This window comes from Balearica regulorum, chromosome 6 (assembly GCF_011004875.1).
Source record: "Balearica regulorum gibbericeps isolate bBalReg1 chromosome 6, bBalReg1.pri, whole genome shotgun sequence".
In the NCBI taxonomy this organism is placed as follows: domain Eukaryota; kingdom Metazoa; phylum Chordata; class Aves; order Gruiformes; family Gruidae; genus Balearica; species Balearica regulorum.
In genome coordinates this window covers 26,034,232-26,055,180 of record NC_046189.1, presented here as the reverse complement: position 1 = coordinate 26,055,180, position 20,949 = coordinate 26,034,232, and positions in this window count along the sequence as shown.

The window sequence follows — 20,949 nt, the reverse complement described above, 5'->3', positions numbered from 1 at the left end:
ATTCCCCTTAGAAGGAAGAAACAGATCCTCTAGAGGCATCAATCCTGCACCTCTGACTATAGCATGAGCCTAGAGAACTAGAAAAGATTACATTTCTTTAAAGCTTGAGATAAAATGTTGTGAAACAAATTCCACCTCTAATTTCACCTTATGCTGCATTTTCTCACTCCTAGCCATAAGTGGATTTGCACTGAAGGAAAGTTTTATCTCATGGCCATCATCAAACATGATTGCTCGTAAACAATTTGAGATCTTTGTGGAGCACCTTTTCAAGAAACACTGAGCTTCCACAACTCTCAGGGAGATCCTCAGCACCTCACCACATTGGGACCTTTGCTAACTGGTGTCCTCACTGCCAGCAGCATTGCATGTCAGTGGCACGTCCATTTCCACGTGGAGAAACACAAGTAGCTGGTGCGCACAAAACATATGAAGCCTGTCTCCAAATCAGCATACAGATCCAAAACACAACACTGATTTATTATTTACTAATTATTGTGCAGATTCACCTAATGGAGGAGAGAAAACCCTCTTTATCTTTGGTGACTGATTAGCCAAGAATCATGAGGAATGAGAAATGTAATCCAGATACTACCACCAAAGCAAGAAGAGTGAAATTCTGGAACAGATGGCCTGGAAAGTTTGTGAAATCTCCATCACTGGGGGATTTTAAGAGCAGTCCAGGCACAGACTGCTTTCAGTTGAGTTGCCATTGTCTTGGGGAAGATCACTGCAGTGAACTGCCTCTCAGGACCCCTCCCATCTGTTTTCTGTGGCTCTGAAAATTCCCTTTTCTCTGAAAAGTTTGAGGTGTATTTGCACACAAGAGCTGCCATGCACCGAGGTGTTCCAGAGGTGAGCAGTACATTCAGTAAATGCTTTCTTCACAGATTGCCTTGCCTGACTCGAAAGCTGAATGGTTTTTCTGGTCACTGAAACACAGACATTATAATGAAGGGAGCAGCAAAATCCACCACAGGCAAGGTTTTTGGCTACTGCAGCACTCCTTGGAGTGAATATCTACAGAAAAGGCGTGATTTGCTAGAACAAGAGTTTTGATGGGGATGAATCCCTGTGGGTAAGTGTCTTCGTACTTCCTTCTCTTGAGGAGACAAAAGCCCAGTGCAGCAGAGCCTACACTGACACCAGTCCCAGCCTGGGGAAGGGAAAGCAGCTGTCCCACCGGGCACACGGCAGCAGGATGCACATCACCCCTGCGCCCAGCAGCTAGAAAAGCTGAGGCACCCCCAGGCTGCTTTAATAAATACCCTGGCCCAAGTCTGGTTAAGAGACAGCCCATTTCTCCTGTAGAACAGCATGCTGGACCTCCCGGGGATACAGCAGCAGCACGATGACAGCACAACTGGAGACCCTCAGCCCCAAGTCTGAGCTGCCAGCTCAACGTCTCCCAGCACACCCCTTCTGTCCCAGGCCAGACACGAGGGAACAGCAGCTCTCCTTTTGTCTGCTAACGCTGCTGACAGCGTTTCTCTCTGCTGCAGATTACAACAAGCAGCCTCCTGCCCTCCCTGCCTGGCTCTCATCCACACAGCCCCTCAAAGTTCGGCCGTAAACCCCAGCCTCCCCCGGCCGAGCAGGGGAGGGGGATGTTTTGAAATGGCTCTTCACCGTTGGCTTCTTAGTTCCAATGCAGAGTTCAGGTCGCAGCAGACTCACTTGTTTGCTTATATTTAAAAGGAGGGGGTGGAAAGGAAGAAAGAAGGAGGACGTGGGACAGGAGATGCACAAACTTTTTGTTTTCAGGCAGAGCAAGAGCACCCTCTACAGCTTACTGCTCAGAGCACAGACAGGCTTGGAAAAGGAGGGTGGATTGCCTCTAGCCCTGTCCATCTTAGGGAGAAGGGATGGAAAGAGGCAAAGCACTGACTGACCCTCAGTGTTTCCTGGCTCATCATGGCCTCCAGGCTCCTTGCAGTGCCCTCAGACCTGTTAAGCAGACCAGCTTGGTCTGCCCAAGACACATGTAGGCTTTTGCAACTGTCTCCATAGCCAGAGGAGCGGGATTTCAGGGAAGGGTGAAGGTCACTTTGGTTCACTACAGTTCTGATCTGGAAAGCTGTTTGTACCAGCTTCAAGGATTGAGATCAGGCTAACGCCGGTCTGACTCTTCAGTTGTTGCAGTGTTTCCAGACATAAGTGTTGGAGCACCACAAGGTGGGCTGTCCTACACCGAGAGGATCAGAAAATCCCAGGGTTGGCTTGGATGTCATGAGACTTCACAAGAATGCAAAATGTTGTTTCTTTTTTTGTTGGATTCTGGGTGCTTTTTGTCTTTAACTCAGGGGTTTCTTCCTTATTGCAGAAGTCAGAAGTTTGTTCTCTTTCTCAGAAAGTGAAAGCAAAGAGCCCTGTCTTAGGAAGATCACATGAATCTCAAAGCTACAGCTTCATGACAACAACCAAAAACTGTTAGACTGAGGAATGAGGAACACAGCTATTAGTCTCCTCCCATCCCTTCCCATTTTCACATATGAATATAGTTTTTGTAGCCTGCTTGTATTAAAGATTAGATGATTTTGTGTTTAGAAACAAAAAGAAAAGCCCTTCCTCCACCTTCTATCTGACCTTAAAGACAGTGAGGAAGTTCTCTCCCTGCAGGTCCACAGAGCCTCTATTGATTGTCACAAGAAAATATTGTGAATTTCACAACCAGGGCCATCCTGGATAATCGCAACAGCACAAGGATGTGAAGGGACCTATTGTGTCACAGAATCCAGATCTCTGCCATGGCAGGCCACCAAGTCATACCCTCTCCATAAAATGATCAGCATCCATCATACAAGAATATCCTAGTTGTGATGAGGTAGTTAAAACTTTTTATGACCCTAGTGCAACCCTTTCTACAGCTTTTCCTGACATCAGGTGACCATAGGGTAGTTAATAAAACAGCCTAAGGTGGAGTGAGGCCAATATGGGCTAAGGACAACCAGAAAAGCCTATTTATTTGAATGGGGGGGCAGGCAATAGAGTTACATCATTTAATATTTGAATTAAATGGCACTGTAGATATGGCTAATGACACTACAATAGGAGAGTAGCAGAAGACCTCCTTATTTGTATTTAAAACACTTCACAGGACAGGTCTCCAAGAAGCTGATGTTCAGCCTCTTGATTCAACTCTTGCTACTGGAGAAGGTTGAAAGGAAAATCTACAGAAATTTAGAGAGCTTAAATAATGTCTTGTTGGCATGAATATTCATTGAAATAGCTTGGCTTTTCCTGTTGAATCCCAAGAATTAAATTATTTGGGGTGGGTGAGGAAAGAAGAACAGACAACCAGTATCTTTTGGCTTAGAACAGAATTGGTATGTTTTTCCATTTTCAACAACAAAAAGGTAAAATGGCACTTTCCAAAACTCCAGGTCCTCACTATGAAAGGACTAAAGCCATTTTGCCATTGTTTTCAAGGTCACTCATTCAGTCATGCAACATCTCTGTGATCAGATGCATGTCATCAGAGCATCAAAAAGAAGCGATGTTCCTTGACAGCAAACACCAGCAGCTTGTTGCACCTGGTGACTTGTGCAGAAGTCCCATAGAAGTCAACAAGCTATTTCTTGTGAAATTTTGTATCATTTCAGATCTAGTTCCGAGGGGCAGGCAGGATAATGAAATAATAACCAGGAAACCCATTCCGTGGCTTTCCAGAGCTAGAATTTGATCCAGTTTTTCTCTGTTGTTGTAATAGACGTTTGCAAATGGACTGATTGCCCCGGACTTTTCTTCAGCAGAATATAAGTTGAATTTTGTGAGAGCTGGGGCCCATTTGGCTTCTTTGGAGATCTGAACCATATTGTAACAACTAGAAATGACACGGTTGCACCCAGAGACTCCAAAGCTCCTAAATTCTGAAATCAGACCCAACTCATGAGTTGGCTGGTCTCATGTCCAAAACTATGAACAACCCTTTCTTCCTCCCAGCTGAAAGGATAGTTTGACTTGAAAACAGACTAGATTCATTAGGTCCCATTGTTTTTTCTCCTGCACATTAGAAGAAACAAACTTCTGGCATCTGTCTTCTCTCCCAGCTGCAGAACCTCTGGATCTCAGCATGTGCTGAAAGGGCCATCTGACTCCTTTTGCACCTTGCTTCTATACACACATTTTTGCCTTCATGACAGGTTTTGGAAAGATGGACCATGCTCCCTGCAGCATAGTTGCACTTAAAAGAGATTCCTGTGGTAGTGCTGTGATACAGGGGTGCATCTGCAGAACATGGCAACACCTCTACATCCTCTTGAGGTCAGGAACTTCATCACTGCTTCACCCACGTCCTGTAGGTGCTCTTGCTCCTCTCCCACAGTAGTCCCCAGAAATGCAGAAATCAAGCCAGGAGGAACAGAGATGATAACCTGGAGGTAGTCTTCTGCTTGCTCAGGCAAAAGCACTGGGTTTTCTGAAGGGACACAATGCCTGGTGCTACTGGGAAAGTCAGGAGGTCAATACCATTTGGGTGTTACAAGAAAAGCATCCTGAGATTTTTCAGTGCTGCAGAGAGTCTGGAGCTGTTTCGTTCGAGCCAGATGATGCCCTGCTCATCTTTTGCACGCACAGCTAGCTGCTTGTCCCTAGTTAGTTTTCTACGCAACTTATCCCTTAAGCAGGTGCTCAGGTCACAGCCTGGGCTAGACAAAGCCTCTCATCCCAACAGGGAGCAGCCCAGACAATCCAAGCAGAGAAAAGTGCCCCTCAAACCACAGGGATCTGACTTTTCTTTTGGTTTAAATTCTGTGTTCTTTTTGCATAATGCCTCATTTTGCATTTCAAAAGCCAAGCCCTAGCCTTTCTTCTTGCAGGTAATTAGCTGGAAAAATGCCAATTCAAGGCCCATAAGGAGTTAGGATATTCCTGATCCAGCTCTCTGTACTTCCTCTTTAAAGTTACAGGCATCCTCAGCAGTAGACCTTGAACACTTCATAGGACAAGTTCTTCCTGATGTATGCTTTAAATTCCTAAATGCATTTGTGATGCTCTACCCATGGTTAGGTGGAGGAACACTTTCAAGGAAAGCCATTGAATCCCAATGCCACCATCCTCTACTCAAGGCGAGACAACAGTCTGAATTTTCACCCACAAAATGTCATCTGCAAACACCAAGCATCCTCTGTCTGAGTTTCAGCACATGCTTTCAAACAGGCCTGAGATTATGGTGCTGCCTGTGTGGCCTCAGAGGCAGCTGCTGGGGTCACAGAGAGCAGCTTAAAATCATGGCTGGCTATAGCTAAACAGTGGCCACGTAAGCCTCAGTTGCAACAAGAGGGGATTGTAAATTGAAGAGAAATAGACCCTTTCCAAAGGGAAAACATCAGATTCCACCCACATTTAGGTTGTGCCTAATTGACAAGGATAGTTAGGCATAATTACCCTCAATTTCCAAAAGAAGGGAGGAAAACATGGAGGTTAAGGTTCTTTGCCCAAGGGTACTTTATGTTACATAGTGTTTCAAAGACAAGCATTTTGAGTTTGGACTCTAAAGTAGTGGTTTCAAAACTGGGATTTGAAAGGGTTTCCAGGCAAGTATCTTTGGCAAACCAAAGAACATCACATCCCAGAAAACCAACCCAGTCTTTCTTACTCCCAACCAACAGTACAATGCTTTGGGGCAACCAGCTCTTGTATGAGATGTCTAATGTTGGGTACAACTGAACATCTAGCATAGCTGACCCACTACTACAAGTGCAATGACAAAGAGTAAGTAAAGTGTCTGTTCCCCGTTTCAAGCAATTCTGATGGCTTCACAGCGATGAGTTGAGCAATTAGACATGCATTTTGCATGCACAATTGCACATCTATACTGTCTGAGAATCTGGTTCCAGGCTAATGCTTGCCAACAGTATCAGGCCATCAGTGTTTGAGCAGGGTGCAATGTGGCCCACATTCAAATGATATGTCTCACTTCTAAATGGATGGTTTCTTTTAAACGTCCCCATCCAAACAGCAGCATTGTCAGCTTCCTACAGACCCCACTGTCCAAGAGCTAATGTGTCTCCTGGTCACCCAAGGCAAAACACCTCTCTTTCACTCCAAAGCCAACTTACATGCCTCAAAATTTTGCCCTCGTTTCCTTAATCAAACTGGTGATGGGTTTGGATATGATTTCTTCAGTCTGAAGACCCTCCTGTCATGGCCACATGCTCCTCATTTTGCATGACATTTTTGCTTGCACAAACAATCCTTTGTACGTGCAAAAGCTCGCGTTTGTGCTTGCCAGTCAAGCAAGCCATTGTCTGCTTAGCCTGTCTTTGTGCTTGCAAAAATTCTAGGGCAAATGCAAAGGCTGGACAGAAGAGCCTTTGGGACTCCCAATTTTCTTAGCAGCCAAAGCCAGACACATTTCTAACTCACAACGACCTTATCACAGTGAATGCAAGCACACATCCATCCATCCCAGCACAAAGGCTGATGTCCTGGTCCTATCCAAGCTGATGGCAGCCTTGCCTCTGATTTCCAAGAGATGCCTGAATTTCACTTCTGTGTTTTTTTTCAAGTCTCCCCTTAGCAGAAACGATGCTCCTCAGTTGCATGTGCTCTGCCACTTGTAGCAGCGGAGGCAGCCACATGACCCAAAGTAATTAAGGCACCGAGTGCTCCGGCCGGCTTGCTCTCGCATTCTGTTTGGTCACAAAAGAGCAGTCATGGACCGTTTCGACCGAAAACAGACCTGAACACAGAGAGTTCATTGTCCCAAGGCCAGAAGAGATGGCTGCTGGGAAGAATTTGAAAGGCATAGGTTTCAGTATATATGTTGCTTTTCCGTGAAACTATATACACTTTTGCAAATTATAAGCTGTTTCCTGTCTACGTTCCAGCACTTTGGGCTCAAATTAAAATCTCCTTAAAATCGGACCAGCAGGAGGGGGAAGAAGGAGGAGGTGTTTGCTGGAGTTCTTGAGCAAATGGGAGGAATTTAAGGTCTTGTCCTCTCTAATTCCCCCCCTATAAAGGAACGTACTTCACCAGGTTGCCACACACTGAAATAAACTTGGCAGCAGTGAGAGAAGCAATGTTTTCTTTTGGGTTTTTAATGCTTTTGGCTTGAACTGCATTCTCGTTGCTTCTTCCTATTGCATTCTCCTGCCTTTCCATCCAGGTGCCACTTAGCACACTGGCCATTTTGCGCAGGGGCATGGCAATAAAGAAACCATTCCATCAGGCTGTGATGTTTTCCTTCCCTTTTGCCACTGGTGACCAGGAGGCCTCCAGGCAGGAGGCATTGGCCAAGGGATAGGTAATGTTTTATATGCCCCTTGCATGGGGCTTGCTTGCATACCAATTACAGCCTGGCACGCCTCTGTCCCCCCGAGGGCTGAGAACATCTGGAAGCATTCACAGTCCAAGCACAATCTGGGCCAAGTCCCAAACTGGAGGGAAAACAAACCAGGGAGCCCGGGAAGTCAGCAGAGCAAGGTTAACTCGAGGCACACCAGGGACCTGCCTCTGATGTCTCTGCTCCTCCCTCTGCTGTATGATGGGAGTGCTATGGGTTGAAGATATCCACCTGTTTGCTGACCCCATGCTGTGCCTCTTCGCCATCTCCACTGATCCTCTCATCAGTGCGAAGGATCTATCTCATGGGTTGCTTTCCTTCTGTCCTCAAGAAGGACTCCGTGTCCTGGTCTCAAACTCAATATTCACATATTTCAAGCCTTGAACTTTTCCAGCCTCCTGAAACTGGTCTCCTGTTTCCCTGGATAAGGTTTTCCAGTGCATCCTGGGTGCCTTGAGAGAGCACACAACCTCACCGAGACGCTGGCAGGCACTTCAGCTCCCAGGAGACAGCTGTTCTCTCTAACTCCAGTGCTCAGTCATGGCCCATCTTCAGGCACCTATTTCAGCCAGTAGAAAGAGCTCAGCACCTGCCAGGAGACAATTTGGACCATGCACTTTACACACTGACCTGAGGCTGGTGTGGTGCTGTGAGGAGCTCGTCTGTCTTTGCTGACATTGCTCTGAAGGGATGGATACCAGCTTCCTAAAGCGACACTGCTATGGTGACTACAGTGTTGTGCAGAGGTAGAGTGCTCAGTGCCAGCTTGCTGTGCCAGTGCAGAGCTCAGCGTAAGGTAACTCACCCTACTTCTGAGGTGGGTTTTCTAGGTCATGTTCAGTTCCACGTTAGCCTGGCTGGATCAATACTGGTCTCTAGGCATTTGTTTTAAAAGCTGAAACTCGAGCAAGTAAGGAAACCAAAGAGAATGGTTTGATGTAGAAGAAAATATGGACTGGTCTTCACATTTTTTTACTGATAGTTGTGTTCATAATGAAAGATAATGCCATACCAGAGGCATCTATGGACTAAATATGTGCATGATTTATAGCCCAATATAAGTTGTCAGTTCCGATTTACATCCAATGTTACGGAAACCATGAACAGTCTTTCTAGGTGTATCCTTGGTGGAGAAAGGTGACAAAAGAATGTGGAGAAAGCTTTTGGATTTTCTATTTTGACATACCTGCAACTTTGAAAGCAGAGTGGATGGTGGCTATCATGAATCCAGCCCAGGACAGCACCAAGGAAAGAAACAGGCAATCCGATGGGGAGACCATGATGTAGCATGAGTAGAGAGGATAAAAGTTCTTCCACCAGGACACAGGTAGCCTGGTAGACAAGGACATGTATTCACTTCAGATAATATAAATCAGAATTCAATTGTGGCTTCATGTTTTAGGTGGGGAATTTCATGGCATCAGATAGATTTGTAGTCTGGGAGACCAAGTCCATTTATGTGATCATCACAAGCAGGTACAGGACCAGCAAGAACAGCATTTCCCTTCCTGTACTCTCAATTTCCTTCAGCTCTGCTGCTAAGGCCAAGCAATGCTGAGAACAAAAAAATTCCTTCATTTTTGCCAGCTTCAGCTGGAAGGCCCAGAGGTCTGAACTCAGCTAAATAAGCCAATTTTTCTAAAACTGAATTTTATAAAGGAAGAAAAAATAATACAGAGAGTATAATAATACACAAAGCATGCTGTCACTCCTCCATGACCATGATTTGCCTTTTGCTGGAGGATGCAGAGGTGCAGAGTCAATGTGCAGAACTCAGAGGAGGATCCTTCCTACTCACCCACAATCAGTCGCCCTGGGAAGAGTATGTCTGTAGGCACATACCTGCTCTGGCCCCAGATCCGTGCTGAAGCCAAAGGAAGTTGTAGCTGCAGCAGGCAATTTCTAGAGCTACCCAGACCCCAGCTGCTCTTGGGGCCACCTTGCTGCTCTGCTCCCCCTGTCCACGACCAGCTCCTTGGGATGTGGTGTGCAGGTTCACTTGCTTTGCACCTCATCGCAACCTGATCCATCAGTCCCAAAAGATTTAATAGCTCTGCCGTGGTGGTGTGGGTTTTTTTCCCGTGCAAAGCAAAACACAACAGCCTGTGTTGAGAGGCCTGTCACAGACAGGTATATTTTGTCTCTAGTTAGGGTGCTCGGAAAAAGTACTGACGAGGCAGATTATGTCCTGTCTCTAGTTAGGGTGCTCTGAAAAAGTACTGACGAGGCAGATTTTTTGCCTAATGAGGGGAAGAAATAGAGGGAGGAAAAAACCCTGGGGAATCCCCTTCCATTATATTTCCATTATATTTTCCACTTGAGCGAACGAAACAAGGTAACTTTTGGTACAGCATTTGGGGTTTTTCTAATCAAGACGGCTAAGTGCTGTCTGAAACCAATGTAGACAGGGCTTCCCTTTGGTCTTTTGGCAACGCTCCATGTGCCAACCTCAAATCCTACAAGCAACAGTGAATTTTAAGTGTGCAGTTGAATTTGGCTGTGCCCTTCTCCCCATTTTCTGAGAGCTTCAGGGTAAAGCCTGGTCTGTGAACACCCTGTGCATGCCAGAGGAGGAACCTCTAGATGTTCCAGTAGAGGCTGAAGACAAGAGAGATTTAAGGCAATTACAATTGTTCTAGGTCCCTGATCATGCTAGGACTCTGGAGACCTACCATCAGCCAGGACAGAACTGATGAGTGTTATACCTGGCTGCCCAAGCTCTGTTTGTAGACAAGGAAATCAGCATCTCCAGACATCAGTTTATCCAACCTTTCTTGCTTCGTTCCTGAAAGCCGATGAATCCTTCCAGTCTAAACAATCTATTCTCTATTCATTGATCCCAACTGTTCCTATCCTAAGCATCACATGTCTCTACATACTCTTAATTTTAGTACAAAAACCAAACAAACAAGCAAAATACCAGTGGATGCAAATATTGACTTTATCTTAATTCCTGATTCCCCAGAGTGGCAAGACTCCTTTAATATAGCTCCCTTTCCTCATGGAAGAGGAGCACAACTTGAACGTATCAAGTTCCAACCCGCAGGGAGAGTTTATGAGCCGGCCGTAAGAGCCTGAAATGCGACTCCAAGATGTGTCTTTGAGAATATTGCCACTGAAAGCCCCTCGACTGAAAACCCTTCATATAAAAACATTCATTGGAGCAGCCAAAGGAGAATGCTGGTGTCTGAGTACAGACTGAGGAATCAGCAAATTCATTTGAAATTCAGATGCCAGCACTAAGACACATATGGAAACAGGCCCTACCCCTTCTAATCTAGATGATCATGGGGATCGGGTTCCTTGCAGGACCCAGGCCTCAGACAGACAGGGGATTTAGGCAATGGATGACCTTGAAAATGCCACAGCATAAATCACCATGCAAACCCAGGAGGGTGGGTCTGTTTTCCCCATATAAATATTTAAAGAACACTCATTTTTTCTAAGTGATAGATGACAAGCAGGTGGCCTGAAAACTGGAAATATTCCTGCCATTTGTTCAGAGAGCTTTCTACACAGGTTTTGCATTTACTTCTTTATCTATTTATTTATTTATTGGTGGTTTGCCATGTTATTCTCCAAGGCCAGGAGTTGGTTTTGGAAACTTTCCTGGAGAACGGCGCTCCTGCTCTGAGATTGCTTTCTAAGCCTGGTTTTGATTTTAAGCAAGCAAGATCTGATTTCCCTGCTTTGCTCCAAGCTACCTTGCAGACCACGCTGTGGGCCAGACCCTCAGCGCTTGCTCCGCAGTCGGGACTGCGCTGATTTCATTAGCATGTGAGTACAGCCAGATCTGATCAGCCCAAAGGGCCCAATGTCTTTTCTTTGACATTATGCAGTAACAGGTGCCCAGTGAAGAATATAAGGGCCGGGCAAGTGCACAGTGATGCTTCCCTGGAGCACTCTCCCACCCTCCAATGATCAAAGACAGTAGCTTTATGCTCAAAAGCCCTTTATTTATCCAGTTAGTTTTTGAACCCATGCCAGCTTCTAGCCTTAATAGCCTCCTGTGCCAAGGAGCTCCTTTGGTTAACTTTTGGAAGTTTTGGGAGTTTGAATTTGTTTCCTTGTTTGTTTGCATCCTTCATACTTTTCCTGCCTTTACAGATATCCATAAAATCTTCTCTTGGCCACTTTGTTTCCCAAATGAAGAGTTGTAATCTGCTTATTTCTCTTACAAAAGCTCTTTCCTGCTTCTGAACACCCCTGTCAGAAACATGAGACACAAGTGTGAAATCCATCACTAAGTCCCACCACCTGATGGGTCTGCGAAGTGGGCCAAGGCTGTTCGTATTTCCACTGTGGCAGAGCTCGTATCTACGCATACGCAACACATCTCTATCCAGCACAAACACATCTGTAAAGGGGAACTCTACCCCAGTGGCTTTTACAACGTAGATAGGAACTGGAGGGAACAAGGCAAAACACAAAGCATAAGGCAGAGGGCAAGGATATTTTCTCAGATCCACCAAGGCCAATTCCCAAGTATGGTTTTAAGAGTGGGTAGGTGAACAGCACTGTGAAAGCACTCTCCATGGCACAAAGTGGTGCTGGGACAGGGTATAGAGAGGACTGGCAGGGAGAGAGCAGGTCATGAGCCTCAGTCTGCCCTAGTTTATTTCCTCCCCCTCCTCGTTAGCATGAATAATAATGAAATAAGAGGAGGGGGGTTGCTGGCAAGGCTGGTGGCAGGACTCCTGAGTCCCTAAGGAGAGCGTATGCAATTATCTGAATCTGAATGAGTTAAGACTGAAGCCAGAGATAACCAGTACGAATAAATGAGCAGAGATGAGATCAGGCTGATGTAATTCACCCCAGGCAAATTTTGGATGTCTCTCTGGGCGGAAGTTTCGCTAACCAGCGCAGTGGAAATAGGAAATTAAAAACAAGCCTCTGAACCATGAATTTCACCATTGAGAGCTAACACAACTCTCTCCCCAAAGCCAAGGAGGAGGCCAAGTGGGGGAGAAAAGATCAGGTTCCCATTTATCTCCGATCTATCTCCCAGTCCCCAGCAGTGCTTTGACATGGTTGAGTGGCTTCCGATGAGTCACTTCCCTTCAGCCTCCCCTTCCAATTTTCCTCCACCTTGTGTAGTTAGATGTTGGGCTCATGGAGGTAAGACACAACCCCCTTGCTAGTGGTCAGACCTAACAGTCCTGACATTTGCCAAGGCTCCAGAAATTGTGCTAGCAATTTTTTGGAAGTGTTAAGCACCACTTCGCACCAACAGGACTCACAGAGACTCAACAAGCTTTCAAAACAAAGCCAGAAGAGAAAATTGAGCTACCGCTGTCTTTTTTTTTTTTTTTTTTTTCTTTTTCAGTGGAAGCATGTGTATTGAGAGCGGAACTGCTGACTGGTCTCCCAGTAACTGACATGCGACGACTCAGTGAAGCCATTGGCCATGGATGCACAAGAGTTGTTTTCTTCTTTTATCTCACCAGTCATATTTATAGATTTGCAGAATGCTCTGTACAGTTTGCAAATAACTGCCTCAAACAGCTCTCTCCATCTTTAAGATTTTTATGATGTGGAGCGTTTAGACCAATAATGATAGCCCACATCTCAGCCAAGCCTTTTCTTAATTGTCCACAGGGCTGGCGAGGAAATATAAACATTCGTACAAATGGCGACATTACTAAAAAAGCTTTGACTAGCTGGCATCTTTCCCTGCCAGTCTTGGGGCAGCTTCTTACTCTATATTTCCTAGAGCTCAATCCAGTCTGGTCTTAAAATAGCTGAAATGATGGCAGTGCCCTGAAAAAAAAGATAATTTCTGTAGAAAATGTAATGGCTGAAGACTTGCCTTCTGATTCTGTCCCTTGGGGTAAAGCTTTGTTACTTCTTTATTCACCTTCAGATCTCTCAGCTTCTTTTTGACACAGCACACTAGGGCCAGGTTTCTGAGGTTTCTGTTGGGAAGGCATAGCCTCCTCCCTCTCCCATCCATCTTCCACATCTCACACGTTGGAGTATCAGAGCCGTGGGGTGTCCCAGTGTCAGCTGCAAAGTGCCCCGGTCCCATTTAGAGTCTACAGGTACTGCCATGGTGCAAAAATATCCTTGTCTCAAAAGACAGTAGTTTGTATTGGAGGAAGTTTGGCTGAGCTACCTAGACATATGCCTATGGCACCCCTTTCTCAAACTCTATTCTTTTCTTCTGGACCTTCAACACCTCCTGAATAAGGTTATGACCTTTTTTTTGGAGCACAGCTTTCTGCCATGTGTCTCCCCAGCCAGCTGTCATGCAATTTGGTGATCTCATCACTCTTCCACAGTTTCTCCAGTTCACTTCCAGATTTTTTGATTGTCTGTCCTCCCACTTTGGCTATGCATCTTTGCAAAAAAACATACCCAAGGCCAAGTGTTGTGATCCAGGTGTGGCTGTAGCAGCAGCTATGACAAATCTTTCCCTAAATGTCTCCAAAACTGAGATGCTCACAAAATGTGTCATCAATCCTTGACATTACATGGCCTTGTGCCTTTGTGTTCGCCTCTCCATAGCCACCTATTGTATCTCACTCGAGACTGTAAACTCACTGATACGTGATGCTACTCTTAATTTGGGGGTTTAAATAGCACCAGGCAAAAGGAGAGAGGAGTGGGGAAGGAAATGAATCAGGTTGCTCAGTGTGCCCTCCAGATCAATGATTATTAATAAGAACCACCCCCAAACTGCCCATCTCTCTTGCACTTACAGTGAGAACCCCACCTCACCAGCCCAGACCTTGTGTACCCCATCCCAGCAGGGGCTAAGCTTCATTTCAAGTCCAACTCAAGCTATACTTTGTGGCATTAAATGGGAATTAAGTACTGAGCAGGCTTTATGCAAGCTCTGGGCAGAGAGGGAAGTTTTACCACAAAAGCATTATCAGAGATCGCTGACTCAACCGCTGCAGCACCTCATTTTCAATTGCATGAAAGCTGCAGGATCCGGGCTCCAATGTCAGGGGGGCAGGAGCTTCAGGGTTTCGGTTGGGGCCTATGTCCTCTTGCAAATTACCCACTGAAGACACAAGTGAAGCTGTGGGCTGTCATGTAATATGAGGCATTTTACTGCAGCTGGGTTGGGGTTTTAAAATAACATGATACCATGCAGTTGGGGAACAGAGCTAGGGAGAGTGCCACTCCAAGCCTTGCCCGCTGGGAGCCAGCGGCAGAGCCAGGAAATAAACCCACAGCTCCCAAGACCCAGACTAGTGGCTGAGCCACAGGATCATTCCTCTCCCCCTTCTGCAATCACAGCAATTGCCCCACCCAAGGGCCTGCAAGCTCCCCAGCATACCAGTACCCCCACAAGCAGAGTAGGCTTCCAAAACATCCCCGCCAGAATGACTGAAGTGATGCTGGGGCTTGTCCCCATGGCATAGAAAGGGCTCTTGCTGCTCCCCAAGATGTAATCATTCTGCGCCTCTGTGCCATGCTTGCTGGCAGAGTCCAAGGAAGCTGCAGTTGCTTCCACCTTCCAAGTATTCAGCTTCCTTTCTCAGATACTAGAAACCCAGGGAGTCCAGATATAAGGATTCTTCCCTCTCCACTAAAAAAATGCAACCATCCCATTTCATCTGCACATCAGAGAAGGAACATATGTCTCTTCACACCATCAGGTTGTCAATGTCATGGAGTAAAAGAGGTGCAAATGGAAGTTGAAATGCATGGTACTCTGGATAGAAAAGCATCAAGCTGGGCAAGTCTATCAAAAAGAACTTTCACCAGTGGTTGCTATGTGTTCTCTTTGGTTCCTGACAACCCCTTGGAAACACCCAGGTGCTGGGTTAGCACAGTGCCAAGCACCCATTCTGCAGCTGGACTCAAGTGGAAGTGGGCACTAAATGTACACCAATGAGCCATGTCCAGTGCACATCAAGTCATTCAGGGACCTCACAAAACACAAATTAGAAACATATGCCACCACATCCAAGTAAACGTTGCACAGGAAGCCTATTTCCAGGTATTTCTGGTCTCTTGACCTTGAATTTGCAAGTGGAGCACTATTCACTTCATTTTATTTGGTGTAATAATATCAGCAGAGTTCTTTCATACCTGTTACTCAAAGGATTATGTCAGCTCTTCTAACCTCATCAGTGCACTAGGAGTGTGTATTCAGCTGGACATTCACTGTAAACCCAATGTCTTTTGCATAGTCACCATCTTTGGGAGAACAGCTTTTCCTTTTTTCCAATTCACCTTTCCTTTTTATTCATAGATAATATATGCATAGATATATGCATGTGGCCCTGTTAAAACCCACTTCCATGCGCAACCAACCGTCACTGTTCAGTTGGTTATTAGCAGCCAAGGGGTTGAGCCAGATGGACACATCACTGCAAACTTGTGGTAATGACAACATTGCCCTGGCACACAAATTATAGGGTTTATCATCTCCTCTGCTTCATTGTTCCCTAGAAGTCTAGGTCTTCCAGATTGCAACCTGGTGCTCTAGGTTACTAGGAGCATTGGTACTATAGAAACAAAATAGATGGGTGGCTAGATGGTTGAAGACTTGCCAAGCCAACAAAAATAGCTGAGCAATTCCACAGCTTAAGCCAAGAATGGATAATTTCTAAATTCTTGAGAAACTCTTATTCACAGCCAGGTGTTCAGGGACCAGGCAGATACAGCTTAATGCTGCAACTTTATTAATAAACCCTACCAGATCTAAACCAGGTCTGCATTGCTCCCACAAACACACTCCCAAGATGGCAGGTCCAACTGGATATCGGGGCCTGCATCCAACTTTTGGGTCGTCTGTTAGTCAACTTTAAACAATCTAAACAGAGAATGTAAACATGAGATACAGGCACCTCTCTCACGTTGACAATGCTCTTTACCTTGGATAAAAATGTGAAGGCTTCCCAGCTCCACAATCCTTTCCATTTGTAAGGACACAAAGAAAATAACACACATTAAGCAGACCATAAACTGCTCTAGGCATTGATTCCAAAAATTCTCACATTTGGAGCATGACATCAACTTGGCCCAGTGATCACATGAATTCCCAGGCCTGCATCTCTCCTCTCCTTTTTCTTCTAGCTTACACACAAGCCCACATTGTCCCCATTGACAAAGACTGCAGAGGAAGCCAGAGCAAGGGCAAGGATGTTTCTTCCCTGAGGCCAGAGGCAGCTCCAGAAGTGTGATGTAGAACTGGCAAGTCCACCTTTGGGGGCGGAGGGAGAGGGAGACAACAGGCAACAATTGCTTTGGGATGAACCAGGCATAGCTGTTCTTCGTTTGCCATCTGGTGCCCAGCCTAGCTGGCCTAGCCAGGACCTTCCTGCAGGAATGTTTCATTATCTGTCAGTGCCCACCATGTGCTGCAGTCCTGGATCAGAGGTCATCTGATTCTGGGGACATAAGACTGAGGTTTAGCAGGTCCATTCCTCACTGGACCACAAACCATTTTGGGGAATGTAAATAAATCCCATTTCTACTTGTAAACTGTAGATAATGTTTCTTTTCAGACCTTCTTTGCCTATTAAATATATAATCCCTTGATGGCCAGCACTATGTCCTTAGAGCACTCCACACCCCACACACCCATTTTCACATAGAATCATTTAGGTTGAAAAGGACCTTTAAGCTCATCAAGTCCAACTGTTGACCTAACACTGCCATCTCATATTGAGATGACCTACTCTTGATGCCTCATTTATTCATTGCACATGCTATGCACTCAAAAAAAAAAAAAAAGGCAAGAAATTCTGGTTGTTTTCTCTCCAGAGCTGTAGATCCATTAGATCCCTGTGCAATCAGTGAAGAGAGAGAGTCATAACAATGAAGTTGGCTTCTTAGTATTGTTGGCCTGCAGTTGCTTGTGGCCACCTTTCCACACAATAGGTTTCAGCTTCACCTCAAAGTGGATTCAACAGAAGAATCATTAGAGAAAATTCTCCAGGGTTTGACTTATCTGCCACATGTCAGGATTCATTTTCATAATTGTCCTTTCCAACCCCACTGCTCAGGGACCACAATATAGAAAGCCTTTGGGAAGAACTAAGGAGCACCATAGAGATTGTCAATTAGATAAATTGCAATCAGCTAAAACTTAGTCCATTTGGGGACTTTCTGCTAGGGCTACAGCTTTGGGTATTTAGTCAGCTATGACAGGTAAAGGGAGAAAAAAATCAGAACAGTCAGTTCCCCCTTTTGTGGGATGAACATATCCACGACCTGCATGATCACCATTTGTCATCAGTAAAGAAAGGGTTAAGCAGGGCCAAGAATGCCTTGCCTTGTAAACAGACTGAAAGTGTAACCTTTGCTTATAAATCATGTGTTCAGTCTCAGAACATGCCTTTAATCCTGTAATTACATTCAGAACTCACTGTTTCAGTTAAGGAAATACGAGCTCCTCTCCAAATGGCACCGGGGCTGACCTTAAATGATATGTTAGCTCCCCAAAACGTCCACAGAGCCCCACAGCTTCCAGCATCCCATTCCCGGGCAGCAGAGCAGGGAGGAGCATGCACCAGGCTGTGTCACCCTGGGTTTTGTGAAACTCATCTGCAGGGACCCTGCCTCCAGCCAGCAGTTCCCCGAGAGAGAAAAACTGCCCGCAGGCGTCGGGTTGGCTTTGCAGCTGTGGCTGACAGGAGTCCAGATCCCCGGCAGCTTGGGAGCACGCAGGACCTCAGCGGTTGGCAGTAGGGTGAGGGGACAGGCGTTATTGGAGGAGCATTGCATCCCCTCTTTTGCAGCTCTCCTTTTCTGGGCACAGCCTGTCCCCATGATTCCTGGAGAACAAGCAATGGTCAAGAGCAGGGTGAGGGCAGTCAGGCAGCTTGCTTTCTGGTCCCAACTCTGCTTCAGCACCAGCCTCTCCCTGGGAGCAGACCGATGTCTTTCTCTGGTCACTGCGTGACTGCAGCAGGCAATGCAGCTCACAAGGCCATCCTCAGGATGGTCCTTAGTCAGGGTCCTGCCTGCACCTCTCAATTCTTATTCACAAATGAAAGACTGGGAACTTAGAAAGAGGTTTCCACCACAACAGCGATGTGCAGGCAGCTGGCCAGCCCCACACGAGTCCAGAGCAAGCCAGCTAGGTGGTGTTGCCTGCAGTTGCTGGACCCAGCTGGAGCAGGTCAGAGACTGCACAGGTAACCCCACGGGGCAGAGCTCCCAGCACTGACACCCACCCAGACAATGTAAGCTGCAGACCAGGAGTATTCCTGGGAGGAAGATTAGATATGCCCCTTCTCTGGAGGGAAAAGGGCTCAGCTGCACAAATGCATACTGTACCATTTGGCAGCAGGGCTCAAGTCCATTCCCCAACCTATTTTAGTTTCCATACAGGCTTGGAAGAGGAGCTGGAGGACCTGCAGAACGTCTGCAGCAAAGCAGGAACCTGAAGCTAGACCCAAAGCCCCTGACAGGCATTTTTCCCAGCCCAGTGTGCAGACACATCTGTGCAGGGAGCTGCCCAGCATGGTGGGGTGGTCACCTGCCCTTGGGTAGCTGTAAAAGAGCAACTATGCGACCAAGGTTTTCATCTATTCCCAGGGCATCTACATTATCTTCTTTTGGTTAACCCCAGGATTATTTTCACCCCCATTGACCTCCTTTCCATATCAGTTTCCTGCAGAACATGTGCACCAGCATCATCTTACACATCCTTGGAAAGGGTTGGGGTTTTTTTGTCTGATCAGGAACCTTCCACAGATTTGTTTTCTCCAGTAATTTCAGAGTTTCTGTGGGTAGGTCAGCAAGAAAAAAAAAGAAAAAGAAAAAATAACCATAATGGCAGTATGACACCTGGCTTCCAGCTGGTCTGCTCTGGTATAATTACTTGAGCTAAAAATTTTTGCAAGTTTAGCAGAGCTTTCAGTTTCCATGGGGAAGTGAAGCAGAGTTGCTTCTTCCTAGACCCATTTAGCCTTCCTTAGGATATAACAAAGTGCAGTTTCTAAGGCATCTCAAAATGGACAAATGAAGCACAGAGCTAGTATCTCCAAAGAGAGGCTGACAAGATCCTGCAATAAGCAGATGTTCTGCCAGCACCTCCTGAATTTCTGGCGCTCTTAAAGTAGTAAACAGGGTTATCACATTGCAATGAACTCCCAAGATCTCTCTGGATTGGATCCATTTTCCGTCCCCTTCATGGGAGTGATCCAGGAGCTGGATGATTCATTAGCGGCGCCTGGCCAGAGCATGCAGAAACAGCACACCTCCTGGGTTTTTATGGGAGCAGTTGTATTGTCCTCACTGCAGAAAGAGTGGTACATTTCAATTCACAGCTGCCTCGCTGCTGTCTTTACTGAATCCTCACTTGGAAGACTGTGCTTTCCCCTTATATTTGCTTTGACAAGCATCTAAAGGGCAGGGAATGCCAAAGGCAAAGCTGGACCAGCAGATCGTGGTCTGTTGTTGGTGACATCAAACAATAGAGTCTCAAATGTCACTTTGCAAAACATGCACCCATGGTTCCCCTTTAAACCACATGCGTATCCTTCACACTAGGCAAGAAATTCCATTATTCACACCCATCTCCCACATACCTACCGCATCTGCAGGGATGATGTGGTAGCCTGAGATAGTGCAGAAACTACCAGTGTCTTATTCAGGGTCTGTAGGTAATGTGCGTTTCATTGTTCATACCTGATGGGACACCGCAACAGCCTGTTGACCTGGATGGAAAGCAAAGCTCCTGGGCTATTCTGGTTTGGAAATGTAATGAAATCAGTAAGGACAGAGGGTAATACAAGCAGCACAATTGTGGTTGGTGCAGTCCTGTAGAACTGGCTGTTGAAGGGACACTTGGTTTTCAAACTTGCTGTTGAAAATACTTCTTGCAGTTGAGCCAGTTCATATCAAATTCTCGAGTCCTGACCTCTAACTCAGCGACTAGGAATTTAGTCCCTTTCTCTTAGGAAGCCTGAGTATAGTAGTTCTGCAAGGATCCTGAATTTCTGAATGTGTGATAATCTTCCATCTTTACTCACAGTCAGGTAATTTCTTGCTTGAAAAAGCCTCCTTCAGCTTTTACAACCTATCTCCCCAAATATGCTTTTATTTCCTCTCTCCTTCCATTGCAAAATGTTAGCATTAATACTAGTTCTGTGCCTTTCCAGCAACACGTGGCTGATAGCCTTTGAGGCTTGGCTCCCTTTCTGGGCAAGATTGCCTAGAACTGATCTGTCCCCCAGTGCTGAGGAACAGTGATTGCAGCTACACAGCCTTTTTCAGAGTTACATCCCAATTTTTTTCAGGCCAGAAGTATTCAGTTTTGCCTGAAGCACCAGAAAAATCTTCCATCTTACACACAGGATACATGCCACTGAGTCTTACCATGTCTTTGTAATTCCTTTTAAGCCCATACTCCTGATGACAGGAAGGCAGATCCAGTTAATTTAAGAAAAAAAAAGAACAATCGCCTTTATTCTAGGGTCTCCATCCTGTTACTGCTGCTCCCACAGACTGCATTTGAACAGGTTAAACTGTCGTCCATTAGTGCCCTGTGCTTCTGGGAGAAAACCACAATACCACATCAATTTAGATTGTCAGATTTCAGCTGCAGCGGTATGGCAGGACTATCGTAGAACTGATTTACGTGACCAAATGGATGTGGTGTGGTCGAATCTGGCTTCAGAAATCACAGCTTTTCCACAAGACCTCCTCCTCTTCCCTCTAGGTCTGCTGTGAGATTTTATCACAAATAG